The 5,548-nt window shown below is 40.5% G+C and overlaps 1 pseudogene; it reads right to left on the reverse strand.

Annotated features, from left to right (window-relative positions):
• Positions 1-815: 815 nt before the first annotated feature.
• Positions 816-4,864, reverse strand: LOC114026558 (annotated as a pseudogene).
• Between the last annotated feature and the right edge of the window lie 684 nt (positions 4,865-5,548).

A 5,548-nucleotide genomic window follows, 5' to 3' on the forward strand; every position in this document is an offset into this window, starting at 1 on the left:
TTCTTCCCAGCTCAGTCATTTTTTAGTTGTGTCTGACTCTTCTTGGCACCATTTGGGGTTTTCTTGGCAAAGATACTGGAGTGGTTTGCCATTTCCTTCTCCAGCTCATTTTACAGATGAGGAAACTGAGGCAAACAGGGTTAAGTGACCTGCCCAGGCTTACATAGTTAATAAGTTTCTGAGGCTAGATTTGAACTCAGGAAGATGAGTCTTCCTGACTCCAGGACTAGCACTCTATCCACTGTGCCCCGTAGCTGCCCCTAATTGAGCTCAAACATTATTTGAACATTACCATTTGAGTAAACTATGAAAAGTAACCCTGATGTCATGATATTACATTCCATGCAAATATTTTCAATACCTAAAAAAAATAGGAAAATAGATTTCCCTTTTTAAAAGTTATCAATCTTTATCCCCCACACATAAAACAAACCAAAAAATCAAATAAGGAATGGTGTATTTGTTTATCTTTCACAGTATCAATGATCTCTTCCTCAAGTTGAGAGCTGAGATGACCTGGAAGCAGAAGACAGCCTCTCTCACTGTGAGGATCCAGAGGAAGACTTTCTGAAGCATTGATGAGGCACCTCTTTATGCTGGCTAACCTCCTGAGGAGCAGAAAGAAAGCCTCCCATTGTTTTCAAGGAGAGTTTCCTTTCTAGGAAACTCAGAAGGAATCCTTCAAAGAATCTTGGTTACCACCTACAGTACAGTGAGCAGCAGAACTTGCCAGCAAGGATGATTTCCAGGCACAAAATATATTCATTGTTTAATTTCCCTTTCCCTTGGGATCCATCTGTGCTCCAGGGAAATTGCTATGGCCTCAGTTTTCCTACAGTAGTTTCTCCTTTTTTTTGAAACACCCTCTTCATTTCAACTATTTCCTCTTCCTGAAAGCAATCTTGTTGATTATACTCTTGGGAACCTCCAGAGCTAAAGAGCTCCTCTTCCAAGAACCAGCCTCCAATGCCATACTGTTCTTTATGGGCTCTGATTTCTTCAGGTGATAGGTGATTTGCTCCCAAAACAAACTCCAGAAACTGTTTAGTGTACTGGAGTCTGGATACAGTTAACCGTGATGGGAAGGAAGGCCATGCTGTGACAAAACTCATTAGAGTTCTCCAGCACCTTGGCTGTTTCAATTTCAGTTTGCTCCCCATATTCTTCTTCAGTAATGTGCTTAATCATCAGCCATTTTGATTTATAATATGCCTTGATTTTTCTGCTTACACAGCAGAAAGCTCTCCATGGATAATAGAGACCCTGAGAAAAAATTAGAACTATCACTGCATAGGCAACCTGGGCTGTAGTGACAATTATGAGCAAGGATAAAAGTTGTAATGTCCACATCAAAATATTTATGCTCCTTTCTTTGACAAGTGGCCTGTGTCGGTAACAGGCAGCAAAGAGGAAGAGGAAGGTTCCCATGGATAGAATGTAATCTAATATATACATTTTGTTTTCATGCCGGAGCCATTTTAGTTCTTCCATTAAGTGGCATACAAGGTGAATGAAGTATAGCCTCAAAAGTGCTATACCTAGGAATATATCTTTTCATGAACAGCAGGAAAAAGATTAAGGTCATAAGAATGCCCAACGCAGTTCCAGCAGAATAATAGAAACATTGCCTCTACTCAAGGTCCTTGGTTTAAAGAACAGGAATACCTGTTATATGCACAGATATACACGTATACATACATATACACACACACACACACACACACACATACTCTTCCCTCCCTGATATTATTTCATTTGATCATAAATTTAGAGCTGAAGGGAACCTTAGAGATCACATAGTCAACCCTCTTTTTGTACCAGCAAAGAAACAGAGACCCTGATCAGGGGTGGGGAACCTGTGGCCTTGAGGCCACAGGTGGCCCTCTAGGTCCTCAAGTGCAGTTGTTTGACTGAATCCAAACTTCACAGAACAAATCCCTTTCCTGGTTAGATGATTTGCTCAAGGTATTAAGTGGTAGGGATGGAATTAGAATCCAATCTCTCTGACTTGAAATCCACTGCACTACAGTGCCTCCACACTTTCCTGATCTTCATAACACCCATCTAAGATCAATGCAACAGTGTTATTATCTTTATTTAATGGGACTGTTCTGCCATAGTCAAGTGATTCTAACTATATATAAAACTTTTGCACCTTGTTTCAGATGGATATGTGAGAAGGAAATGGCCAGGTGTTAAAAGAATAAGATCCTCCTGAAGCCAAATGTGGAAGGAGTCGCATAGAAAGATCACCGAAGAAATGAGATTAAGCGCAGGCAAGTGAGTTCAGGATGTCTGTTTTTGTTTTTTGGAGGCATGTGCTGGAGTTTGGCAGTTAGAACCTGCAATATAAGAGGTTATTGGAAAACCTTCTTTGTTAGCTTCTAAATTATAGCCTTGATTTTTAAATAACATTGCCCAAGCAATTACTCTGTCCATACCTAGAGTACAACATAGCTTTCTGACCACCTAATTGGTTTAATAAATCTCATAGTCATCAGGATTTCATAATTAGCTATATTTTTCTCTCTTTTCAAGGAAATCTTAGAGGCAAGAAAAATCTCCCAAGTCATTTCCTTTGGGTGTTATGCAAATAAAGAAGATTTTTCTGAAACTCATTTTCAGTTAGTCCGGGAAGTTATATACTGAGTGTACGTATGCCTGGACAGCAAACGACTGACATGACCCTTCTCACTTAAGTCAAAATAATTTATTTTGTGTTTTCTAGGCAGGGCCCTAGACAAAGTATTTAAGCAAGCAAAGTTTTTCTCAGTCTTCTGCCTACCTCTTTTTCTGTGCCAGCCTCTCTCCTTTTCTCTACTCTCCTCTGACTCCCAGAAGGCTGGGGTTACTACATTCATGTCTGAGCAGGGCTTCTCACAATGGTACCCCATCCAGGTTCATCTTCCCTGAGCAGTGCTCCTCCCTCAACACAAACCCTCTTACCCCATTCACAGGTTTCTGCTTCGCTAATCCTTAACTTTAGGTAGTCACTATTAAGACTCTTTCCACTTCCATTCCCACTTCAGACTGATGAGCCAGGATAAAGACATGAAGCCCAGTTGATTGGGTCCAATATAAATCTATGCCATTTTACCTTAGCTGAGCCCTCACTGCTTTGCAGTTCCTTTTATTCACTTCCTATTACTTCCCTTTCATTTGCCCCACAGAGGCCCTTACAAATGTTTTCCACCTTACTATGTGACCTTGGGCAAGTGACTTAACCCCATTGCCTAGCCAAAAATATATATATATATATATATACATATATATGTATATGTGTATTTTTTATACTTTTCCTTCTTTCATATGATACAAATTTTGAGAGATAAATGTCTTCCCTAAATCTATTAGTAAGAATTGACCTTTCCCTCCTCTGAAACTCACATAATACTTTATGACTTTTTTTTCCTCATACCTTGAGTACCATTTTGTACCTTAGTTCTTTTTTTTGTAAGGATATTACTTTCCCCACAGGGTTACAAAGCCCTTGAGGGCAGAGGTATAGCTGAAGGATCTTTGTTATGATCTTTCTTATCTGCTAGCATGTAGTAGGTACTTAATAAATGTGATGGAATCCTAATAAAGCTGCTCTGAGCCCCAATATTCTAATTTCCTTATGGGCTTCACTGAGCAACAGGCATGCCTTGATATGACCACACAATCTGGCTTTAACCACACCACAGGCCCCCAGACTCAATCATAAGCCCCATTGAACAGTAGGCCCACTGTCCCTACCTAGGCACCACCCACCCCTTTTTCTCTCCCCCACCTCAACCCAATATCCAACTTCCTCATGTATGCCTCACTGCTCACTAGAACAACAGGTGTGTCCATGAACTCATATTTCTCACAGAAACAGCAGGCATGTCCGTGTGATGGGATCCTAGCCACTGCCTCTAGCTAGCCACTGCCTCCAGACCCATTTCTCTTATTTCCCACAGAAACAACAGGTATATCCATGCACTCAAACACAACCACATCCATCTAATCTCAGATAGGTCCACAACAGCCAACCAATCTGAAAGCAGCACCACCAGAATACCCAAGCAGAATGTAGACCCCAAAACAATAGAAGGGACTTTCCCTAAGTAGGCACCTGCATAATTATAGCAAAAGCTATACTTTCGGTGAACTTCTGATATAAAGAGGACTATTATCATTATCATACATCTAAGCTCTGCACCCCCCCCAAACTGGTTTTTTGTATGCATTAGGGAAATTGCATGAGCAGTTTCACCAAGGCTGCAACCTCTCCCCTATTACCTAATCCCTTATCAAACTCCTCCTGACTTTTGATATTCATAATTTCTGTTGTGTAATCAGAATCATTACACTATAAATTTGCCTGTGTTGTCTTACTAAGTTGTGGTTCCTCTTGGAACTCAGTCCATTGGAGGCGTCATTCCAATAAATGCCTATACTTGGATTAGAGGTGGTCTGACTCTGTGAATTAATTTGAGATGACCCCCACAACAAACCATGAAACTATGACAAATGGTTGTCAAATTTGAGTTTGTTTTATTAAACCTCATTATGAAGTCAAGTGTACACGGTTACATATCCTGGTTTGCTCAACTTTTCTCCACATCTCTAATTTTTTCTTTGCATTTTCTCCAATCTTGGAGGAAGAGGGACCTTTCTTTTTGACAAGACAAGATTAATCACTCCTAATTGTAAAATCATGACTTTGATTCCATTCCTCATACTTCCTGGGCTTTGCTGTATTATTCACCATCCTTCCCTCCCTCCATCTTCCCCTTCTCTCCCACTGCTCTCCTCCTCCCCTCCTCCTCCACCACCCTGCATCTCTGGAATCTTCAACTTTTACCTCTTCACTGACCATCACTCTTGCTACAAACATGGCTGAAACTTCCCAGTTTCAGAAATTCCTTTCTTTCCTGGATTAATTAGCACCTCAAGCTAGTGTCTCAATTCTTTCTTCTATTTCGTGGTTGGACATCTTGAAAATGTCCTCTCTCTTCATTGTTCCTGCTTCCTCATCTTCAATCTCTGTGATCTTCCTTCCATCCCCAGAATTTACTCCACTGAATATGTCTTCTCCAAAACCCCTGGTGTGTGGCCTACTAATTGCCAAAATAGAAATTTTATAAGTCTTCACACTCCTTGACCATACTACATCTGACACTAACTATCCCTTCTCTTCCTTTAGCTCCAGTGACGTTGTTCTATGCTGATTTCCCTCCTACTTCCTCTGAATGATCCTTCATGTCCTTCTTTGCTTATTACTCTTTTTCTTCCTTTTGCCCCTTAACATTTAAGGCTCTCTATGATTGGGAAAAGATTGGCCTTCCAGAAAATTTCCCATTATTCTCCACTTATACTACAAGGCTCAGTCACATTGGACCTCACTTACCATCCGTGAAATAACTCCCTTTGTTTTCTCACCTCTGTTGCTTTGCTGACACTTTCAAATGAAGTGGGTTCCTCTCTCCATTTCTATCTATAGAAATTCCATTTGGCCTTAACAATAGTTCATATAGCAATTTAAGTTTACAAGTACTGTCCTCACAGTCACCCTGTAAGT

This window comes from Vombatus ursinus, unplaced genomic scaffold (assembly GCF_900497805.2).
Source record: "Vombatus ursinus unplaced genomic scaffold, bare-nosed wombat genome assembly UNPS02014841.1, whole genome shotgun sequence".
NCBI classification, from domain to species: domain Eukaryota; kingdom Metazoa; phylum Chordata; class Mammalia; order Diprotodontia; family Vombatidae; genus Vombatus; species Vombatus ursinus.